This window comes from Camellia sinensis, chromosome 7, assembly GCF_055761805.1.
Source record: "Camellia sinensis isolate YWXY chromosome 7, ASM5576180v1, whole genome shotgun sequence".
NCBI lineage: Eukaryota > Viridiplantae > Streptophyta > Magnoliopsida > Ericales > Theaceae > Camellia > Camellia sinensis.
In genome coordinates this window covers 151,702,763-151,728,237 of record NC_138967.1, presented here as the reverse complement: position 1 = coordinate 151,728,237, position 25,475 = coordinate 151,702,763, and the positions used below count along the sequence as shown (strand labels likewise).

At 37.5% G+C, this 25,475-nt stretch overlaps 1 pseudogene; it reads right to left on the bottom strand.

Annotated features, from left to right (window-relative positions):
* Positions 1–15,829: 15,829 nt before the first annotated feature.
* LOC114280144 (protein trichome birefringence-like 41) overlaps positions 15,830–25,475 on the bottom strand; it is a 58,465-nt pseudogene continuing 48,819 nt past the window's right edge.

Here is a 25,475-nt window from a genome sequence, read left to right as displayed (position 1 = left end):
TGTGTTTGTCTTTTACACTTTTTCTTTTGCATGTGTTTATGCCATTGAGCCAGTTGTGCCAGAAGATTTGAATAAAATGGCAGTAATTTTCACCTGCTTTTTATGTGCCTTTAAATCAATACGTTGACCAAAGTTTTTCAAAACTGTTTCCAAAACAGTGGTGCAAACAAAGAGGAAGGAATTCCTCGGGATTTGTAAAAGTTTGATCAATTGAGAGGAAGAGAGGCGTGCTAAGCCCTTAATGAATGAGATCATGTTTGTTAATGTGAGTACTGAGAAGGACCCAGGCTTGATCCAGATTGGTTCTACATTGTCTTCAGAAGAGCATGAGCGACTAGTCGCTTTATTAAAAGATTTCAAAAAATGTTTTGCGTGGTCCTACGAAGACACGCCTAGAATTGATCTTAAGATTGTACAGCGTAGGATCACTCTCAGCCTCAAGACTTGACCCCTTTGTTATCAAACCTTGAACCTTGATTCATAATGTTCAACAATCAACCACATTGTGAGGCTTGCATGGCCGGATTTGAAGCAACTCGTGAACTATGGGCAATAAGATCGTATGTCATCAAAAGAGGCTTGTATGTCCTGATTTGAAGTAGCCCTTGAATTAGGGGCAATAAGGCCGTATGTCATCAAAGGAAGCTTGGATAACTAGATTAGAAGCAACTCTTGAACTAGGGGCAAAAAAAGGTCAAATATGTTCAAAGATTCAAAACTAGGTCATTTCTCAAGCCAATGGAGATTGACAAGAAAGCCAAATCCCAGAATCTAAGAGAAGAAAATTTATTGTTTAAAGGCCAATCGAGTTCCTATCCACGACACTAGGGGCAAATTCAGACCCAATAGGATGGGCTCTTACATCATCAAGACTATTTAGTAAGAGACAACAGCCATTCTCGTGGATCCAAATGGCTTGGAGATCCTACGGCCAATCAACATAGACAAGTTAAACTTTTCTGTCCTTGAGAGGCTCGCTGGGCTGAAAACTCGAAAGGGCGACCAAGGCAAAAGTTAGAGCAAAAGAAAAAAGAAAAAAAACAAGAAAAAAGAACAAAATTGAAAATTTGAAAAAAATAGAAGAAAAAGAAAAGAAAAACAAAGAAAAATGAAAAGAAAAGAATAATGGAACTCATAAGGTTGAAACCCGAAAAGACGGCCTTGGCAAAAGTTAGAGCGCAAAAGGAGAGTGTTAATACCCAAGTGTACCTTAACCCCAGAACTACGTAAGGCCTGATTCCCATCTTTGGGATACGTAGGCAACTTCATCCTGAAGTTCAACCCCGACCATTTTCACCCTGCTGGTCTCATCCGTGTTGATTGGCTTATCTTTATTCAAAGTCGACTATCCTCTCTATGTGCAAATTGGCTCATCTTCATACTAATCTTCATTCAAAATCAGATTCAGCTGGAAGACAAATCAAGTTCAGATCTGAGGTTGTGCATCTCAAGAGTTAAATCCACGTCGATTGAGCAGTGGCCATTTGCAAAAATAGTTTTGAGATTTTTTTTAATGAGATGACTAATTTTCTTGAAAATTATTCCATTTTTTTCAAAACTGGACCATTTCTTAGACCCAGAAAAGGAAAATTTTTAGTGCTCATAGCCTGACTGACATGATTTCAAAGCAGAAAGTCGAACAAGCACGTTAAGCTAACTCTCATGTTGATCAAAATTGTTTTAGCAAAAAGCCAAAAACAAAAAATGGTCAAAGTGATAAACTAGGGGTACAGTTGAGTCAGGTTTTCTGTCTTTTCGCCATTATCAACGTATTTGCCAAAAATGGCACAATTGAAGCTAATAGGAGAGGGTCGAAAGCTCTCTCATCCTCCAAGTAGCGAGGTATCAAGCCAAGTGCGAAGCACGAACTAGAAATTGAGCTAGATATTCGACCCCCTCATCTAGACGGGTTTGATCACACCCAAATTGGTGTTTGACTCCGAATGGGGACGTAGAAAACGTAATGCGTGAGACCAATCAATTGTATACCTGGTTGGTGGGACATACTGTAACTCATTTCGGTCAAGTTAAGCCAAAGACATCGCCAACCGATGTCAATTGTAGATCTGCTGCACGTCCAGTCGCACCATAACCCCTCTACGGGAAAGCTCACTAGTTACGAGAGAAAGAAGGAGAATCTAGCAGAAAACCAGGGGCAAGAGCCCACAACCTCCAGCTTATCCATCAACCACCAAGGGAAGGGATAAAAAATAAGAGAGATTAAAGAATAGAGAGATGTGTGCTGAGAGAAAAAGTGAGGAAATGGCTTGTTAGAGAAATAGAGATTGAGTGCCAGAGTGATGTGAGAATCACAAATGAGAAAGGGTGGAAAACAATACCCGGAGAAACAGGCTCCTCGCGAAGTAAGAAGTTTCCCGCTGATGGAAAGCAAATGTCCGAGTGTTGTGTTTGTGGTTTTGTTTGTTGTGAGTCTTGTTTTGAGTTGTTTTGTGTTTAGGTTGTTTTTACTTTCCCTTTGTCGAGTCATTTTAACTGTGGTCAGTCGTAGGCTCAATACCCGGTCAAGAACTTATTCTCAATTTCAATTTCAAAAATAAATCGTTTTGTACTCAGAGTGCCGTGACATTCTCAACATATGTGCAAAACAGGATTCTTTCTTTTACAAACTGTAGGGTCCAACCTCGATCAAGAGAGAGTAATAGAAGCAGGACCTATCTGAAGCTATATGGGTTCCGGACTGCAAATCAAAAGAAAAAAAGAAAAATTTGGAGCATCTTAGTGTGTTTCAACTTCAGCAAATTCTGAGACTGCATTCCAGGTGCACCTTCTCAGGCCTCACAATTTCTCTAGAGTTTGAGTGTACCTCAACCCAAGTTCAAGCCTCCTTCAAGTCAGAATGGTGATCAAAACGGCATGCAGATGTTACCCCTTGCCAAGATGAATAGGATGTATCCTTTTTGAGCATGTTGCAAAGTCTCCGATGGGTAAATTAGAGGTTGTCGCCAAACAACACCTTTTGTGCGATCTTTCGTTCTGCGAAATTACATATTTGATTCTCTTCTATTGTATAGAATGTGCACTTTCACATACACTTATGTTGCATGCATGTCTTGCATCATTCTTGATTCATGCATAGAACATGCTTTCAATTTTTCATAGAATATGCTATTGATTCATGCATAGAACATGCTTTCAATTTTGCATAGAATATGCTCTTATTTCTTGCATAGAACATGTTTTCAATTTTGCATAGAATAACTCTGAAAATCAGAATTTAAAAGCTCAAAAACAAGTAGTAGAAGGGTGGGAAACACAAGGGCTAAGGCCTCAAAGCAAGGTTCAAAGAAGGGCTATCAACCCTTCAACCTTTAATGGCCTTAAACCCAAGCTTTATCCCAAAACACACAAAGTTTTAATAGCCCCAAAACAGTGGAAAAACAGTAGAAATAATAGTAGAGAAAGCAAGCAAAGAGACAAAGCCTTATACCTCTTGAAGAGAAGAGTAATTCTAAGCAACAAAACTAAGTAAGTACATCCTCTAGAGCTCAAACCAAGCTCAAGAACACCTCAGCTCAAAGATGAGAAGATTTGGATAAAGGTGTATAGACAAAGGTTAAGGAATTAGAGGCTAAAGTGTAGAGAAATGCTAGAGAGAGAGGGAATTGTAGAGAGAGAGGAAAATTTTTGAGTTCAAAATTTTCTAACCCCAAAGCAAGAGAGAGGGGTCCCCTGTATATAGAAAACATGAAATTCTCTCAAGTAAATCTAGCCCTACACGTGGGGATAGATGCGTGCATATATGCAAATAGTTGGCACAACTAGCATAAAATATATGCAAAACACACCAGTGCCCGGCAAGCCGCATCAATGGCCGGCACCAGGTCGGCAAGCAAAACGTGATGGCTGACATGTCTCTAGCAGTGGTCAGCAGGTCACCAGAGGTTGTAGACTGAAAAAAGATAGGCTTGGTCCAAAATTGGATTTGAAAGGCTATCAGGGTTTGTGAGGCTCAAAGTTGTGGCATTCCGTTGAGGACTTCGAGCACTTGGCGAGCAAATAGACTCATCATCGGGTGTGCATGAGAGGATGTCCAAGTCGCAAGGGCAGTAAAAAATAGGGTGTCTACAGTTTAACTAGTTAGTTAATTCAAGTGTTGCCATAATTAGTTAAGTAGTTTAGCTAGTTATTCATTTCGTTTTGTAATAGTTAGCTTAATTAGCTTCAGCTTAATTAGTTGCTAGTTAGCTTAGTTTATTCATTCAGACTCTCCTTCGTGAGAGCGTAATGTAATAATGTGTATGTCTTCCAACCTTACATCTTTCTCCCTTTTATTTACTGGCTTACGATGGTTAGTTTAGGGACATCATGTTTTGTTTAGCATACTTTATGCTTGCATCCATTTGTATTGCATGCACCGAGACTCGGTTCATCATTCTAACTGCATTGTTATTTTAAAATACATTGTTTGAATACGTGCTTAGACCGCATGCTGTTTAACCGATTCACATGTTAAGTAGCCGAGCCTATTAATTACATTCTTTGTATGTGTTTCATTAGTCATATAGCATAGTTAGGAATCATGCATTTTTCTAACTTATTTCTTTTTTGGCTTGGAGTACTAGGTGAGTCTTTACTCACTTTAGAATAATTGCATGAGTGTGATTGTCATTTTTGTCAGGTCCAGCATGCTTGCCATGAGGTAAATGCTTAATTGATAAACTGCTTAAATGCCTTTGGATGAAGGCTTATTGCTTGAATTGGAACAATTTGAGTAATGTTCATATGCGATCATTTTTTCAAGTGGTACATATTCGAAACAATTTTCAAAACAAACATGAATCAAGTGTTCCAATTCTTGCGATTTAGTCTATAGTTATGTGAGTGCGTATCACATAGTAATGCTAGTCTAATAAACCGGAATAAGATCATATAATGTTGATAAAAATCATATCATGATTAGTAGAGGCCGATCTTTGATCGGGCGAATAGGGGTGCTCAATTCATGACCTTCCCTTCTCGTACCTAAGTTTCCGAGTCGAGACAATCTTGGTGATGATGGACATGTGGCCTTTGGCACGAGTCATGGGTTTCCTAAATTTCTCCAAAATAAAACATTTAATTGGCGACTCTGTATCTGGCAAAGCAGTCCATTTTTTGAAATTTGATTCAAAATCGATTTTTTAAAAGATTTGCTGGCTTTGGACTCTTTGGTATTTATCAATTTCACATTGCACTTATAAGATTAGATTCAAAACCGCGGGAGTCCAAACTGTAGGGATTCTTTCAAACTTTCGAAAGGGGGCGCGAAAAAGCCAAGCTAAAAGCCGTTGCGATTGTCAAAGGAATCAAATGGAATGTCTAATCGGAGTCTCAATTGAGATTGGCCATGACCTATGAGTTAGTGTTTGAATATGAACTTGGGTTCGAACAGTAGCAGGTATAGGAGAAGAGGAATATAGGGTTCCTCAATTTTCACCGCCAAAGAGAGATACTCAGTGGTGGTGAAATCACCAGAGATGGAAAGAGAGGTCGCCGGTAGCAATGGCAGTGGTAGTCGCAGGTGGAGATGGTGATAAAAAGGTTGGTGGGTTAGGGTTTGGGAAATTAGGGTTGAAATGTTAGGAAAGAGGGAAAAAATGTAACTACATGTTTGGACAAAATTGGAATTATAAAAAATAAAAGAGATGGGAATTACAAAAAATAAAATAGATGGGAGGTCTAAATAAGAAATGTTGGTGCTAATAGTAGCACTCATATTTTATTTTTGTAATTATTTCAAGGATTAAATAAGTTTGAATTAAATATTTTAGGGACTTAATATATTCAATCAATAGTTTAGGAATTAAATATATTTTAAGGACTTAGTAGACAATTTGATGATAGTTTAGGGGTAGAAAGTGTAATAAATCCAAACTAAAATGGTTACATAACGTTTTTAAGTACTTAGAATGATTAAGTCTATGTGCAGAGAAACTAAATACAAAATGAGACAAAACCCCCTCTCACAAGGGGTAGGGCCTACATGTGGAACCCATCCCTTGTGAGAGGGTTGTGTCCCATTCTGTATTCCTAATATTACTGACTCCAAATTAGATACGGAAAGAAAATTGACCTATAAAATAAATGAACGGTTGAGATTAAAATGGTATATTGTGAATTTATATATAGATTAAATCTAAATCACATATTCATAATTCAAGTAGATATAAATTTTAACGGTTATGCTACATGCACCAATTAGTGTACTAACTAGTTATGTTATTGTATTATTATTGACTATACTCATTATACAAATTACAAATATCAAAGATCGCTTAAATTATATCACATCATCAATTAGTGCACTAATTGATATCTTAATTAATGCATATAGGATTATTCAAATTTAAAATATGTTGTGTGATTGCGTTTTAAATCAATTTATTTTCCTATTATATTGCACCTGTTTATGGTTAGTGACGTAAAGCCAGTTTTTTCATGATTAGTTTCGTCATAATTGCTTGTGACCCTTCTAAGGAAAGGCTTCTTTTCACTCTCTTGTGCTGTTTGGTTACTCGAAAAACACAAGAAATGTTGAGAAAAAAAATGCGAGTGCTTTGACAGGCTAACGAACTTGTAAGAAAAATGTAGCAACACAATAGGAAAAACCAGCTAAGCATGAAAAGACAACATTACATGTATAAAATAATGACAATTGACTACTCACCTCCTCAATTTATAATGTGCACAATTTGGTTTCCACCCACCACCACCTCCAACCACTAATAACTCTATAGTCACCTCTCAGTTTCCTCCGTAGACCTCCAAGCACCCTCGATCTCTATTATCATATACCATTTAGCAACTCATTAAATATGTATTTGTTTTTGTTCTCTATGTCTTTTCAAAATATTTGTTTGCACAAAATAAATTTTGTTTTTCACATCAATAAACAAAAATATATTTTCCAAAACATAAAACATAAAATTAAAAGTTATCAAACACCCAAAAAAATTTGTTTGTCTAAATGACACTCATTAAGCATACTTAACAAAAACAAAAAGATTGAGACACATAATCTATTTTACAGAATATTTTGATGAATTTCAGAGAATGATATAAATTTCCTATATTATACTTCCATTATATATATCAATTTTCAATGACAGATTACATTGATATTTATATACATTCATAACCATCTAATCTAACTCTAGTTCTAACTAATTCTAAACTCAACATACTCTAACTACAGCTAGTTACAACCACTAACTAATACAGTTATTATTTTGTTACACTTGATGAGCTGGCACTGCTTATTCTGTTACACTGGATGAGCTGACACTGCTTGTAGGGGACTAATGTTGCTGCAGCTTACTCTGCTTCGGTTGCTCTGAGTTGTGTGATATCCAATCATCCCCCCGCAAGCGAATGGGTGGAGGAGACACCAAAAGCTTGGTTGTGAGAAATTGAAACCGGGAAGTGGAAAAAGGTTTGGTGAACACATCCGCAAGTTGATCCAAAGTAGGAATATAGCGAAGAACTAACTGATGGGCAGCAACCTTTTCTCCCACAAAATGGCAATCGACCTCGATGTGTTTGGAGCGATTATGGAAAACGGGATTGGCAGCATGGGAAAGAGCAGATTGATTATCACACCAAATGATAGGAGGAGAGGGAAGAGAAATGGCAAACTCAGCTAAGAGCATTTGCAACCAAGTGACCTCAGCAGCAGTATGAGCCAAAGCCCGATATTCAGCTTCAGTGGACGAACGGGACACAGTAGCCTGCTTTTTAGAAGACCAGGAGATGAGATTTGACCCAAGAAAAATGCAATAGCCGGAAGTAGAACGCCGGTCTAAAGGATCACCAGCCCAATTGGAATCTGTGAAAGCCTGCAACTGAAATGAGCTAGGAGAAAAGGTGAGGCCATGAGACAAGGTACCCTTAACATAGCGGAGAATCCGCTTGACAGCAGAAAAATTGGCATTAGAAGGAGAATGCATAAATTGGCAAGCTTGATTCACAGCATAGGCTAATTCAGGCCGGGTAATAGTCAAATATTGAAGACTGCCAACAATACTGCGATAGAGAAAGGGATTAGAGCAAGGAAGAACATCAGCTGCAGAAGAAGAAGGCTTGCTAGAGACTGGGGTGGCACAAGGTTTACAAGCCACCATACCAGCTTTTACCAACAGTTCAGAAGCATATTTATGCTGGGAAAGAAAGAAACCAAGGGAAGAAGAGGTAACAGAAATGCCCAGAAAATAGGAAAGGGGACCCAACTCTTTCAGGGAGAAAGCCTGGTGCATATGTGTTAACAAGGATTGAATATAAACAGAGTCATTTCCAGTGAGAAGTATGTCATCAACATAAATGAGCAAGTAGGTAATAGTGGAAGAAGTTTTGTGAACAAACAAGGAGTGGTCACATTGACTCATGACAAAGCCTTGAGAGATAAGAAAGGAAGAAAATGTAGAATACCAAGCCCGAGGTGCCTGTTTGAGGCCATACAAAGCCTTATGAAGTTTACAGACCAACTGTGGGTGAGAAAGATCAACAAAGCCGGGAGGTTGAACCATATAGACCTCCTCTTCCAAACGACCATGGAGAAAGGCATTGGAGATGTCCAATTGCTTTAAAGACCAGTTAGAGTGCAAAGCCAAACACAAAAGAATGCGTATAGTGGGCTGTTTGGCAACAGGACTGAAAGTGTCCTGAAAATCAATGCCATGTTCTTGAAGAAATCCCTTAGCAACAAGGCGGGCTTTATGCCGAGCCACAGTACCATCAGAATTTTTCTTAAGTTTAAAAACCCACTTACACCCAATGGCTTGTTTATTGGGTGGAAGAGGAACCAAGGACCAAGTGTGCTGCATTTGCAAGGCAGAATATTCATCTAACATGGCTTGAAACCAAACAGGAGAGGTAAGAGCAGATTTGTAAGAAAGAGGTTCATTTGAAGAAACCGGACTAGAAGTAAGAAAACAAGAAGAAGAAGGAAGAGAAGAAGAAAGTTTAGACTTGGATCTGGTTTGCATACTATGAGTGTTAGAATTAGAAGGGGGAGGAGGAAGAGGTAAATGAATAGCAATAGAATTAATAGGAATAAGAGGCTGGTGAGACTGGTGAGACTGCTGAAGCTGTTGTGTATGCTGCGGAGATTGCTGCGGGAGTCGAGGCTGCTGGAACGGTGGAGGCAACTGAGATGACTGAACAGGCTGTGTGGACAATTGATTAGGATGGGAAGGTGATAAAGGTGTAGGCAGAGGCTGTGACGGCAACAGAGGAGACTGTAAAGGAGGCATGGGATGCCGAGGCTGTGAAGGAACAGACTTAGGAGAAGAAGACCAAAAGAAGGAAGAGAGAGTAGATTGAGTGGGTGTAGTAAATGTAGGTGATGGAGTAGAAAAGGGGAAAATTGTTTCATGAAAAACAACATGTCTAGAAATAAGAGTGTGACCAGTTTGTAAATTGAAGCACCTGTAACCTTTAATGGATGGATGATAACCCAAAAATACACAAGGGCTAGATTTAGGTTGTAGCTTATGAGTGGAAGCAAATCGAAGCCAAGGATAGCAAAGGCAACCAAACACTTTAAGCAAAGAATAATATGGAGAAGTGTGAAATAAAAGTTGAAAAGGGGAGGCATGAGACAATGAAGCACTAGGAAGCCTATTAATAAGAAAAGTGGCAGTGGCAATAGCATCAAACCAATAGGTGGTGGAGAATTTATTAATCATCAAATGGAACATTTTATCAAAACACATGGCATTTTGCATCAACAATCTTGCCCTCATACACCCTCTCAAAATGGTGTTGATATAAATTTCCTATATTATACTTCCATTATATATATCAATTTTCAACGACAGATTACATTGATATTTATATACATTCATAACCATCTAATCTAACTCTAGTTCTAACTAATTCTAAACTCAACATACTCTAACTACAGCTAGTTACAACCACTAACTAATACAGTTATTATTCTGTTACACTTGATGAGCTGGCACTGCTTATTTTGTTACACTGGATGAGCTGACACTGCTTGTAGGGGACTGATGTTGCTGCAGCTTACTCTGCTTCGGTTGCTCTGAGTTGTGTGATATCCTATCATATTTTACCTGCAACTTACAAAGGAATAGACCCTTCGCATTGTGATTTCAAAATTAAAATATAGAGATAAATATGGAAAATCATAAAAATTTTACCAAGCACTTTTCTCATTTCCAAGGTAGATTTGTTTAGTTTTAAAATTTAAGCGAAACTCAAAATATGGTTTACCTAGTGGAGCCTTGAATGCCATACGATATCAATTTTAATAAACTGATAGTTTTCTAATTGAAATTGTCAATGTGATCAAGTAATGACTTGATTTTTTTGAGAAACAATATTATAAAGGATCTGGTTCTAGTTTTAGCACTGGGTTGTTTTGTGACAGAAGTAGTGGAGATACTCTCAGCTGTGGTCTGCTCTACAGAATGGAGGTGTATGGTTGCATGTTGCTGTATTTCAGTGATGCTGTATTGCTGTGATGTTGCTATATCAGATCAGTTTGGGGCTACTTTGGCACTAGTTCTGATGCTGCTGGTGTTATGTGGATGTTCTTGCCTCTGCAGAAAATAAGCCAAGCCCCAGTTCCCAGAGAGTACATAGTGTCCCTTGTTTGAAGTCTGTGTGGGAAGGCAGCATCAAATAGCCATGGTCACTGCCAGGTGTTTGTGATCTCAGGATTGAGTAGCCAGATTTTGAAGATTTGACTGAGGAGGTGTAAGCATGCTAGGGTGTGTAGTTGAGAGTGTATTTAGTTCAATGTATGCCAATGCTTTTGTCTTATCTGTTGTCGTGTTGGGTGGTCCTCTTTCTCGTTGGTCTCTCACCAACTCAGGGGGTGCTAGCAAATGATAAGATGAGCTAGATGGTGCCAAACTCGTTGTGATGATTTAGCTCATTGTGATACTTTTGCACCTCCCTTTTCTTTATTGATGCAATTCGCTCTGTACTTGGTACTGGTTTATTCCATCAATAAAGTTCTTTTTTTTGCCGATCAAAAATAAAGGATCTGGTTCCAAGTATCAGGGACTCTAGCAACGCACCAATGAGTGGAATCAACACCATTCGTACCACCATTTCCATAAATAGAAAGGTGTCCATCTTTTCTCAACAGCGAGAGAGTTGTTATGTCAAGTAAAATATCTTAATGAGTTTATTGAGAAATGTGAGCTTAATGATCTGCCTCTTCATGGAAAGACATTCACTTGGTGTAATGCTTAGGAGTCTGAGAAATGGAGCCGTATAGATAGAGTACTGCTTGGTCTAGAATGGTTGATTAATTTCAGAATGAAGCTATGGGTGCTGCCTAGATTAATTTCAGATCACTGTCCTCTGTTGATGATAGAGGATGAAAGAGATTGGGGGCCCAGACCTTTCAGGTTCCTAAATGCCTAGTCTCTTCATCCAAGCTTCTCCAAGTTCTTTGTGGATACCTGGAGCAGCATTTCTGTTTTTGGATGGGCTGGCTTCATACTTGTACAAAAATTAAAGCATTTAAAGTTACAATTAAAGAAATGGAATGTTGAGGTGTTTGGTAATGTCTCATCCAAACTCAAAGTTTTAGAGGTGGAATTACATGCATTAGACATCTTGGCAGAGGGAAGACCTTTGGTTGAAGTTGAAATGGCAAGAAGAAGAGTGGTCAGAGGAGAGATGTGGAAACTGCACAGAATGGTGGAATGGATCTGGTATCAAAAATCCAGATTGAATTGGACTATAAATGGGGATAAGAATACTAGGTTTTTCCATGTTTTTGCCAATGCTAGACAGAGTAGGAATATGATTAACTCTATTGAAGTTAATGGGGAGTCTTGTGAGGATCCTAGCAGGGTTAAATTTGAGGTTAATCAACACTTCAAGAAACAGTTTGCTGAGGATTAGGCTAATAGACCAGTCTTGGGAGGGGTATTCAAGACCATTGAGGCATGTTATGTTTCTCACCACCTGGTCTTAGATTTCAGTGAAGCTGAGGTATCGGCTGCAATCAAGTATTGTAATAGTAACAAAGCTCCTGGCCTTGATGGTTTTAACTTGCTGTGCTATCAGAAATTTTAGAAGGTCATGAAACCTGAGGTCATGCAATTTTTTGCAGACTTCCACAGGAACAACAAACTGACCAATGGCATCAATAGCACTTTTATTAGTCTAATTCCCAAAGTGGAAAATCCTACTGGCCTATCAGATTTTAGGCCTATCAGCCTTGTAAGTTCTCTCTACAAAATTCTGGCCAAGGTATTAACACATAGGCTGAACCCAGCTCTTCCCTCAATCATTGGTGAAACACAAACTGCTTTCATAGGTGGGAGGAACATCTTAGATGGGGTGTTCATTGCCAATAAAGTAGTGGATGGATGGAAGAAATCAAGAAGCATGGCCTGATCTTAAAGCTAGACTTCGAGAAAGCCTTTGATTCAGTTAACTGGGAATTCCTATTCTCTTTGATGTTCAACTTTGGGTTTGGGGTTAAATGGATTTCGTGGATGAAAACTTGTGTTTCTACAGTCAGAATCTCCATTCTTGTGAATGGTTCACCAACTAGCGAATTCTCTCCACAAAGAGGTCTTACGCAGGGCGACCCGCTCTCACCTTTTCTATTCAATATAGTTTTTGAAGGTTTAAACATACTTCTGGGTAGAGCAATTAATCTTGGCATACTTAAAGGGGTGCATGTTGGGTCTAAGGATGTTCTTTTGTCTCATCTACAATTTGCAGATGATTCAATTCTCTTCTCTAAAACAGATTGGGATCAGATGGTGCTTATTAAAAAAATTCTAAGATGCTTCGAAGTCTTATCTGGTCTTAGAATAAATTACCACAAAAGTATGGTGTGTGATGTTGGTGTGGATGATGCTCTTTTGCTCTCTTTTGCTAAGCTTCTCAACTGTCAAGTTCATAGCTTACCTCTAAGATTGCTGGATCTGCCTCTCGGAGCCAACCCTGGAAAAAAGTCTACATGGAAACCTGTGCTTGACAAGATCAAATTCAGACTTTAGGGTGGAAGAGAAAATTGCTGTCTTTTGCAGGTGGACTAACTCTAATCAAGTCTACCTTATCTAGTCTACCAATATATTTTCTCTCTTTATTTAAAATGCCAGAAGGTGTGGCCAGAGAATTTGAGAGGATTGAAGCAGCCTTTTTATGGGGTGGAAATGGCCTAAAAAGGAAAGTTCATTTAGTAAAATGGGGGGAGGCAACAAAAAGCATTGATCAAGGGGGTCTAGGCATTAGAAGAATCAAAGATGTAAATGCTTGTCTATTGCTCAAATGGTGGTGGAAATTTGGAACTCAAATTAATTCACTTTGGAGGAGGGCTATATGTAGCAAATACAAGATAGATGAGGCTTGTTGGTATCCACCAGTAAGATTCTCTTACAAACATTCTAGAGTTTGGAAAGACATCTTATCTATTGGAAATCATAACAGCATTATTTATAATTTTTATGTGGATAACTGCCAAATTAAAATGGGGGATGGAAATAGAATTAAATTTTGGCATGACAGGTGGTGTGGTAACTCCTGTCTTAAGATTGATTTTTCTCTCCTTTTTAATCTTCCAACTGATAAAGATGGCACTCTTCATCAATTCTTTGCAAGGAAGACCAGCAAAAATAATTGGAATTTTCCCATAAGAAGAGTGCAGTTCACTTGGGAATTAGATGAAGAAACTAGATTGCTTGGAGTCCTAGCTTCAGCCCTTTCTCTGACTCTTCTCAAGGCTGACTGTTTTATTTGGGAAAATGCTTCTGCAAGCTCTGGTGAGTTCTCTGTTTCTTCCCTCTACTCTTTCAGTAATTCCACCCTTGGTCCACATATTCCAATCTGTAAACATATTTGGAATAGGGCCGTCCCACCTAAGATTTCTTTTTTCTGTTGGTTGGCCTGGAAGAATAAAATCAAGTCAGCAGAATTTATGCACAGGATTGGTATTTTAGAATCTTCTATCTCCATCAGTTGCACCTTTTGTAGCTTTGAATCTGAATCTGCTACCAATCTCTTGCTCCATTGCCCTTTTTCATGGCAGATTTGGTCCTCTATAATTCATGATTGGGGGCTCTCTTGGTGCATTCAAGATTCAGTAGATGGCCTTCTCCAATGGTGGCTGAGTGTCAAATTTATGCATTCTGATAGGTTAATTTGGAGAGCTATCCCACACATTGTCCTCTGGTCGCTTTGGAAACATAGGAACGAATGTATTTTTGCAGAGGCTTTACCCAACTTTTCTGAAACAAGTGATTCTATCAAAATCAGATCAACTCTCTGGCTAAAAACATCTATTAAGGACCTTCCCTACTCAGTTACTGACTTAATCTACAATTGGAGACAAATAAGAGATGGGTTTCCGAATCAATAATTAGGCTGGAATCTCTGATTTTGCTTGTTTACTCTGTTTGTTCTGGTTCCGGGTCTGATTGTGGTTGGCTCTGGTTCTGCTGTGCCTATGGCTTTGCCCTGGCTTTTACTGCTATACAACTTTGGATTGTCATCAGTGGAAGTGTATGTTTTTGCTGGTCTGCATCTGAGCTCTACTGTAGGTTGGGTGGTAGTCTTAGTAACTGCTGCTTTGGATTGGCTTTGTTCATCTCAGTGAAGATCTGATTGCCCTGTCTGCTGATTTATCTTAGTAAAGTTCTGTGGTTCTAAGGTTTGGTGATGTAGGGTTGATGCTCTTAGTATTTTTGTTCTTTCTGGTTGAGTTCAATTTTAGTTTTTGGCTGCTTCATAGTCTGAGTTCTGGGGTGCTAAGTTCTGAAATGAATTTCTGATATGTTGTGCTGAAGTGAATTTCTGCAGTTTTGCTCTCAACTCTGGTGCTGATATGTTGGATTGGTTTTGGTGCTGAGTAGTGTGCTAACCAGGGTGAAGTCTGGGTTCCCAGTCATGGTCTGAATTCTGTAGCTGCCTAATCTTTCAATTCATGGTTGTTGATCTGTTATGCTTTTCTTGTTCTTGTTTTGTTTGTTGGTTTCTCACCAACTGGAGCTTGGAGCTTCAATTGGATCCAAGCTCCTCTTTATTCATGTTATGTATCTTATTTGCATGCTTTCATCAATAAAGATTTTCTTTGCCGATCAAAAAAAAAAAAAAAAGAAAGTAAAATAACAGGATTTTTAATCTTTCTTATTGCCCTCTTCACCACCTCTACTACCGGTGGATACTTCCCCGCATATGTCGAGCCTGCCACTGGTGGTGCTGTTTGCCCTAAGCATTTGTTTGCTTTGGGTTCATTCCAATCCGAGCCACTACTTTATACCATAAGAGGAACACAATGAAGATAATGTGTATACGGTTAGTACTGTAAATGTACTCAATTATTTTTGACTCTTCAAATGAGTAAGATTTTAATTTGTGTTTTAAGATTGAGAGTACAGGTTCCTCCCCTCCATAAAAAATTTGGGGCAATATCAAATAAGTTTACTTTTTGTATAAAATTTTCATTGACTCAAAAAAAATTTATAATAATTATGAGATAAATGAGACGTATTGAAAAAAAATTTGTACCAATTTTCAACATGTTGACTGATTTTCTTTGGTATACATCTTGCACTTCAATTTTGTATTTGCGATTTAAAGTGAGATGGGCGAGAAATTATAATTCGTTCCGTGCTTCAGAACCCCCACATTTAATTACAAAATGTTCACTTATATTGATGGGATCGCCACTATTACATAGTAGATGGTCCCACAAACAAGGTGGTCATCTTACATTTGAGTAAAAGTTCTAAGAGCAATATGCAAAATTAGTCAAATTTTTTAAAATTTTTTTTTTTATTTGTGGATAAAATGAATTTTTTATTAATGCAAAATAAAAGTACAAAAGAGTAGAAAGACCTTACAAGTAATGGGATGGAGAAATGCCTTGAAAGAAAACATAGTTTTGATTGGATCAGTGTTGGTGCCCACAACCACCCCATGTAATCAGAGCCCTCTCAAATGCAGCCATTCTATCCATGTCCTTCATGACTTGGTTTGAATATAATCCCATCTGCATGTTAAATACAAACAATTTGATAATTTTGGCCATATTTGTTTCAAGATTATTTGTCTTGGGACTAATGTGAATTTTCAAATTTTTTGGATCATATTTCCTGGCACATGTTTGAAATGTTGTCAGATTTAGAATACAATTTTTAGATTTTAGACTACATGATATAATGATCATAATTTGAGGATATTTTGGTATGTTTCCTCTTATCCAAACCCTCTTAATATTTTATTTTGCATCACACCTCCCTATGGTACTCAAATATTACCCTTTATGGGGGATATACAATCTAGAGTGGCTGTCAATCTAGAGGTTCATTTTTTATCCGAACCTGGATTTCGGAATTGAGCATATAAAGTCCAATCCCATAACTTAATCCCAAAACAAACACAATCTTAAGGTTAAAATTACACTTCACCCCTCTAAATTATCACTCAATAGTCAATATCACTTTACCTTCTACTAAAAAATGCTACACTTTGTCACGTTGAACTATCAATTTTGTATCAATATGAATCTTTTGTTAAGGGTCTGACATAAAATTTTGCACATGACATCTAAAATATTTCTGAAAGGGAACAACTTGCCTCCGATCCGAGATCGAACTGGACGGGACTGTTCGCCCCGTGGAGGCCCACCACGGGTTCCGTTTTGATAATCTGAACCGTTTAATGTGTAGATCTCGTCGAGTACTATATGCATGTAAAAAATTGCATTGATCGGATATCGATAGCTATGTGATTAAATCAGTTTTGTATATAAAAAAAAAATAGACGGTGAATAAATTAACGGTTAACAAAAAACTAATACGATGAGACAGTTATCGATATTTAATCAACGTGATTTTTTGTAGACATATAGTACTCGACGAGCTTTACACATTGAACGGTTCGAATTATCAAAATGGGACCGGTGGTGAACCCCCACGGGCCAAACAACACCGTCCAATACGATTTCGGACTGGAGGCAAGCTACTTCCTTTATGAAATATCTAAAATGACATTCTTCTCTTTTTCCTTCGTTTCTCCTATCTGTAGCCATATTCATGTATCCATAGTGTAGACAATTAAAATTGCTAATAATATTTGAGATATCATGTGCAAGTCACATTAATTTCCCATCAATGTAACAATTGTAAACAAGTTACTACAAATTGATGGTTCAATAGAATTATACAACAAAGTGTAGCATTTTTTTTGTTAAAATGAGATAAAATGATACTGAGTAACAATTCATGAGATTAAAGTGTAAAAATATTAAGGTTGTATTTGAATAATAAATTTGGCTAAAAAATTAAAAAAGAAAAAAAAAATGAAATGTCAATAAAATATCTTTACATTTCATTCTTTTTTTCTTCTTTTTAAATTTTTATCTAAATTTATGTTCCAAACATAACTAATAAAAAGTAAATTTGAAGAAGGAGTATTGACGAACGGTTGTAGAGCATTTCAATAATTCCACCAATGCCAGGTGTGCATCCCTTTCCAATTATTGCCACTATTCACAATGGAGTGCAGTTTCAAGATTCTGCCCTGGCTCTCCTTCACAATGTCCACCAAAAACATATTCCGATCCAACAACACTTTTACTCCATACTCTTACATCCAATGTCATACATGTTTATACCATTTGATAATTATAATCAAATAATTTTATCACATTTACTTTTTAAAAAAATAAAAAGAACTAAAAAGATATAATCTTGTGATTATAATTATTTGATTAATCTGATTATAACATTATATATTCTATATTATATAAATTAAATGTTTGAGTTGGTATTAACACAAAATGTCACAAATTTTACTTTTCGAAAAATGTCTTTATGTAACTGTTTGTCTCCTGTAACTATCTAGATCAAAGCCTCATATAATTAATTAAATTTAAAATCAAATCAAAAGTTATAACCTCTTATGAATTTAATGACACATCCATCTGGTATGCACAAACTGCTAATTATATTATGAGTAGAATTTATTTCAAAAAAGGAAAATGATAAATAGAATCTTTTAATAGAATTCTACGAGAAATTATGTGATATCATATTTTTAAAACTAGGAATCAGAACTATATATATTTTAATTTGCAATAAAAGGAACACATAAAAGGAAAAATTCAATTTGTTAAGCATACCGTGATTGTGAATGTGGAAATCATACCAACTCTAGTTAGAGTGTATTTTAAATTGGGAGTTGCATTGTAGAGCAAGCATGTTAATGACTGCCATTGGTCTCGACTCAAGGAATCCCCTACAAACGTGATGCTCTTCCCTTGAAATTTCTTCAAAAACCCTAGCCCATCAAATCTACAAAAACCAACATTTGTTATCAATTTCAATATACTTAATTAAGATCAATGAGAATGGAAAAGTAGAAGACATAATATAAATAAGAAATCATAAATTACACATACACACAAAAATACGATATTTATATGCTTAAATCCAAGACTGAGGTTATGTCCATATTTTGTTTTTAGTCAACTGGGAAGAGATTATCTATTCTATTATAATATGTGAACATTTGAATTGTTGTTGACAAAAGTGCCTCAAAATACGTTCACAAGAATTATATAATTCCCCATGTATTTACTTTTTTAATCAACTAGAAAAATGTTAAAACCCTAAATTTAGGAAGGCAATACTCTAATATGTGTCATGTCTTCCACAACTGTCTAAATTAAAGCCTCTTCTAACTAATAAAATTTTATTAGATCAAAATTTATAACCTATAATAGCACATTCATCCGGATGGGCACACCGCTAGTTTATGAAAATGATTATATCACTGTTGGAAATTAGACTTTTAGTGGTGTTTAAAAAACACTGCTATAGCTATAAAAAATGCCACTAATTCTTTTTGTGACGTTTCGTACCAAACGCCGAAGATGCGGCCATCGCTGTAGCTTTATGACGTTTTAAAAGCATCACTATATTAGTATAGACGACGTTTTTGAAAACGCCGCTAAATGCACTACATAACGATACAATGACGTCACGCCATATTTAACAATGTTTTAAAAACGTTGTGATAGCTCTTTTCTATTTTAAAAATAAAGTCGTTAGCACTATACTATAGTGGCGTTTGAAAACGCCGTTATAGCTTTATTTTTTTTAATTTTATTTATTTATTTATTTATTTAAAATTGTGCTAATTCTCTGAGATTTAACCAAAAAAAATACCTGTAATAAAGCTAAAAAATAGGAGTAATATGGATAAAAAAGTCTGTTGCTATTTCAATATATTGAGTAAATTTAGACAAACATTGCATAATTTTCTAAACCAAAATCAAGCAACAAATACAACCAAAGGAAAAAATGTTTTATCACATATGGCAAACCTGTCAAAGACAAATTCAACAAGACAAGCAAAAAAAACATGATTTCAACAGAAGTTTCGCATCAATTTTCTACAATCTTGGTTAGCACAATAATAAGCAAATAAAAATGATGAAATGCTTGGGAGTTCACAAAGGAAATATCATCCAACAAGCCCAACTTCATAAAGGAAATATCATTCAAAAGATCTGTTGGTGGGAGTGGGGTGCAAACCACTGTTGGTGATTCATAATGAGAGGTTTAAAAACTGAACCAAACTGAAATTCAATTCGCTCAAAATAAATTCTGAAAAACAAACAGAGCACTCTTGCTCTTCTTTCTCCCACACTCTCATCAATATCTGATACACCACACACAGCTATATATATAGATAAACTAACAGTGTGAACATATTTATTGCAGATACAACTATCAGTGTAAATGCATTTAATGCGTATACAACTATCAACCACCGCATTGAATGCAGCAACCAACGCATTGAATGCAGCCTCTAATTAAGATTACTTCACAACATCCCCCATTAATCTTGATTCTCCATGCTACTTCATCCCGAGCATTATCTTCATTCTGTTGAACAGATCATTTTTCAATGGCTTCGTGAAAATATCTGCAAGCTGATTTTGAGATTTGCAAGGAAATAATTCCACCTCTTTATTTTTCACATGCTCTCGAATGAAATGATAGCAGGTGTCAATATGCTTACTTCTTTCATGATAAACTGGGTTCTTTGTCAATGCAATTGCTAAGCGATTATCAACATAGATCTCAGTGGGTGTTTCTTGTGGAAATCCCAAATGCTTCAGTATGTTCCGTAACCATATTGCATGGCACACAGCTGAGTTGGCTGCAACATACTCAGCTTCGCAAGTTGATAATGTCACAATGGCTTGTTTCTTGGACGACCATGTGAAGGTTGCATCTCCCATAAAGAAAGTAAATCCCGTGGTACATTTCTTTTCATCCAAGTCACGTCCCCAGTCGCTATCTGAGTAGCCAACAAGACTAAAATTATCAGTTGATTTATAGAATAAACCATCATCGATTGTACCTTTGATGTAGCGAAGAATCCTCTTTGTTGCATAAAGGTGTGACTGATCCGGTGTTTCCATATATATGCTGATTAGTCCAACTCCATAGAGTATGTCTGGCCTAGTGCAAGTAAGATAGCGAAGACTTCCAACTAGGCTCTTGAAATAAGTTGGATCCACATCACCTGCCTTCGTACCTTTTCTGAGCTCCACTCCACTGTCTACAGGAATGTCCACTGGATTGCAATTCTCTATTCCATATCTCTTGAGAATTTCCTTGGCATAGCCACTTTAGGAAATAAAAATTCCATGTTTTCTTTGTGCCACTTCAATGCCGAGAAAATGAGCCATCAATCTAATATATGTCATTTCAAATTCTTAGACCATGCTTCTTTTAAAGTCTTTGAACATGGCTGGATTGTTTCCGGTGAAGATTAGATCATCAACATAAAGACAAGCAAGCAACATCCTTCCATCAGCTGCCTTCTTCAAATATAGTGCGCGCTCATATGGACATTTTTCAAAACCATTGTCATGAAAATACTGATCAATTCTAGTATTCCATGCACGCAAAGCTTGCTTCAATCCATAAAGTGTTTTCTTCAATTTGTACACTTTGTCTTCATGCCCATTCTGAACATACCCCAAAGGTTGTTCAATATTGATTTCTTCTTCAAGGAAACCATTAAGAAATCCAGATTTCACATGAAGCTGATAAATCTGCCACTTGTGCTGGGTAGCCAAAGAAATCATTAGCCTGATAGTCTCCAATCGAGCAACTAGAGCAAACACCTCTCCATAGTCAATTCCAGCTCTCTGCTTGTAACCTTTTGCTACTAACCTTGCCTTGTAACATTGCACTTTGCCTTGTGCATTCCTCTTTGTCTTGTATACCCATTTCACTCCAATGCGTTTGTGCCCTTCCAGTAGATTGGTAAGCTTCCATGTGTCATTTTTCTCAATGGCATGAATTTCTTCATCCATTGCTTTCTTCCATTTATCTTCTTGGATGGCTTCTGAGAAGGTAAGTGGATCACTATCTGCAAGTAGACAGAACAAATTCAGATCTGCTTCTTCTGGAGCTTCTTATATCTCCTTCAAATTTCTCATTGGTCTTGGTTGTTTGAAAAAACTATCATCTAATGATGCTGATAATGATGATGATGATGCAGCACTTCTGTGAGAAACTGGTGATCTAGGTGCAGGTATTCTATGTGGAGGAGTTTGTGGCTCGTCTTGAACTTCTCTTGTAATTTCAACTGGAGCTTTTGATGTTTCATCTTCAAGAATGAGTTCTGCATCTTTGACAACTTCATCTTGATTCCAGTTCCAAGCTTCTTCTTCTTCAAATATCACATCTCTACTCATGATCACCTTTCTGGTAATGGGATTATACAACTTGTATCTCATTTTTCTATCTCCATATCCGACAAGGATACATTTTTCTTCCTTATTATCGAGCTTGGTTCTTCTTGCTTCTGGAATCTTGGTGTACGCAACACACCCAAATATTCTGAGATGGTTGACACTTGGCTTATGTGAATTCCAAGCTTCTTCTAGAGTCATAGAATGAAGGCTCCTAGTTGGGCATCTATTTAGTAAATACACAACACATGATACGGCTTCAGCCCAAAATTGCTTGGGTAGTCCCTTTCCTTTCAATATGCTTCTTGCCGTATCTAAGATTGTGCGATTCTTCCTTTCAGCAACACCATCCAGCTATGGCGTATATGATGGTGTTGTTTGATGCTTGATTCCATGCTCTTTGCAATAATTCTCGAAAGCATCTAATGTATATTCTCCACCTTGATCTGATTGCAATGTCTTGATGTAGTAGCCGCTTTGCTTCTCTACAAAAGCTTTGAATTCTTTGAAGATACTGAACACCTCCGACTTGCTTTTAAGAAAATACACCCATGTCTTTCGGCTATAATCATCAATGAAAGTGAGAAAATATCTATTCTGTCCATTTGACATTGGCTTCAATAGACCACACACATCAGTGTGCACTAGCTCCAGCGGCTTTTTTGCTCTCCACTTCACTTCATTGGCAAAGCTAGTTCTGTGATGCTTGCCAAGAATGCAGCTTTCACAGACCTCATTAGTATGAGCAATATGAGGGAGCCCTTTCACCATATTCTTGCTTGACAACAGCTTCAAGCTTCCAAAGTTGAGATGTCCAAACCTCAAATGCCATAGCCAGTCTTTGTCTTTGATGATGGCACTTAAACACTTCGCAGCATCATGTTGGATGTTCAATGCAAACATCCGATTCTTGGACATTCTTACCCGAGTGATCAAATTACCATGATTGTCTTTGATGGTAAGATGACAATCTTTCATGTTGATGTCGTATCCTTTCTCTAGGAGTTGTCTCATACTCAAAATGTTGTTCTTCATGGCAGGAACATAATAAACATTGGAGATGTAATCAAGATCTCCATTCTTGAGCTTCATCAGAATATTACCTCTTCCTTTCGTTGGAGTCTTTGAAGAATCACCAAATGAGACTTGTGCTTTTATAGTCTCGTCAAGCTCAACGAACAACTCTTTTTTACCACACATGTGATTACTAGCTCCCGAATCTAGATACTAAACATTGTTTTGGTTTTCAGTGTCTCCATTGTGGACAAACAGGACTGTAGGTCCAACTTTGTTTGTTTCCTCTTCGGCAAAATTTGCTTGCTCTCCAGCTTCTGTTGTTGCTCTACTTCGGCATTCATTGTTGTAATGCCCGAACTTGTGGTACTGGTAGCACTGAACATTGCTTTTGTCAAATCTTGGTCGGTTATTGTAACCTCCTCCTTTACCTCTTGCTCTTCCTCTTGGAGCAAAGTGTGGTTGACTTCTTCCTCTTTTGACTGGACTTCTTCTACCTCTTCCTCTAAAACTAGAATTTCGGTAATTGTAACCACGGCCTCTTCCTCGGCTTCTTTGTGATGTCCTCCTTGCTTGTTTCTGTCATCTCTGAAAGATAACTTTGATTGAAGAGCTTGCTCTAGAGAACTTGAGGGAGTCTTCTTGTTGATCCTTTGTTCATGAATCTCAAGTGTGCTCATCGGTGGTCATGGCACTGAGATCCTTGGACTCTTCTATTGCTACAACCACATGCTCGAACTTGGGATTGAGTGATGGGAGAATCTTCTCTATCACTTGAAGAGATTTCATATTCTCTCCATATTTTCTCATCTGATTAAAAATGATCAATGTTTTGTTAAAGTACTCAAAAATTGACTCATTCTCATTCATGTGCAGTATCTCAAATTTGCCACGTAACACCTAAAGTCAAACTCTGATCGTCTTCTCAATTCCATGGTGTGAGTTGTGAAGAATACTCCATGCCTCTTTAGAGATTGTTGCTGCTGAAATCTTCTCAAAACTTGACTCATCAATGCTTTGATAGAATAGATACAAGGCCTTTTTATCTCTCTTCCTTGAATCTTTTAACGCCGTCTTCGGAGCATCATTTAAATTTCCTTCATTTGCGAGAGTAGCTGGCTCGTCATATCTTCAATCTACTAACTCCCACAAATCTTGTGAGGCTAGTAGGACTTGCATTTAAATATTCCAATTTTCATAGTTCTCCTTGCTGAGTTTTGGAAACTAGGGCTGAAAGAAGTTGTTTGTGTTGGCCATTGGTTGTCTTTAAAAATCTACAAATTTTCAGGATGGAATTTGTAAATTCTGACAGTATAGATGTGTCTGGAATACTCCAAATAGTTGGAAAGCACTATTCGATCACCAGAAACAGACTCCGAATGGCCCAGATCAAGCCAAAACAAGTTGAACAGTTCAGATCTGTGGCAGCACCTTAGCCGCGTCACACTAGATTAATCCTCCGTGTGCTGATGTCAGCGACTCAGTCAATGGCTCAGTCAACATGTCTTGGTTAGCGGCGCGACTCAGGCTCGGCTCCGTCAATGGCTCAGGTCAACGGAGGCTTGGCTCGGTCAGTGGCTCTGGTCAACGGCGGCGTATCTCGGCTTGGTCAAAGTTGGTCAGCAGCTCAGATGACGTCAGTGGATGATGTCAGGCTCTGGTGCGCGGGCGTGCTTGCGCGTTGGATGACGCGTCTTCTTTCTCTGGTAGCGTGTGTGGCGCGTGGGTGCATGGTGGCGCATAAGAACAGCGAGGAGGCGCGTGGGGCGCATGCGGGGCCATCTGATCTGCGTTTTCGACTCGGTTTTCACAGTTGTGCTCGTCTCATCGGGAGTTTCAAGCTGATGTGATCAAAAATGAATTTCGACCACTTTGATTTCTAGGCAATTTTTGAAAACACACTCTGTTCTTGAAAATTTTGCAAAATGTCTACAAATTGAAGCTACCTTCGGCTCTGACGCCACTGTTGGTGGGAGTAGGGTGCAAACCACTGTTGGTGATTCACAATGAGAGGTTTAAAAACTGAACCAAACTGAAATTCAATTCACTCAAAATAAATTCTGAAAAACAAATAGAGCACTCTTGCTCTTCTTTCTCCCACACTTTCATCTATATCTGAAAAACAACTATATATATAGATAAACTAGCAGTTTGAACATATTTATTACGAATACAACTATCAGTGTGAATGCATTTAATGCGTATACGGTTATCAACCACCGCATTGGATGCAGCAACCAACGCATTGAATGCAGCCTCTAATCAAGATTACTTCACAACAAGATCTAGGCTACTTAGAAGTTCTATGAGCGCTCCTCCACAGTTGAAAACAAAGAAACAAACAAAAAAGTCAGCAGGTACATTCTGCATCATTGGCATTAATAAATTGAAAACTAAAAAATAAATTCTTCATCAATCAAAAGAGAAACAATACAAATATGCCAAAATAAAAAATGGTTAGACCACTAAAGAAGAGCAAAAAAGCTAAAAACAAACCAAATCCATCAACACTCTACAAAAATCCTAAACCTACAAACCATTATACGTGATAATCTAAACCGAGAATTACACGACCAATGTAAACGATATCTCTATATGTATATAGAAGTGTTTTGGTTAGATTGAATTTGTGGTTTGTCTAAGTGTGATGAAGTCGATGTTTAGACCAAGGAATATTTGATCAAACATATAAATCAATCAGAGCTAAACAATACAAACATGCCAAAAATGGAAAATGACTAGACCTCAA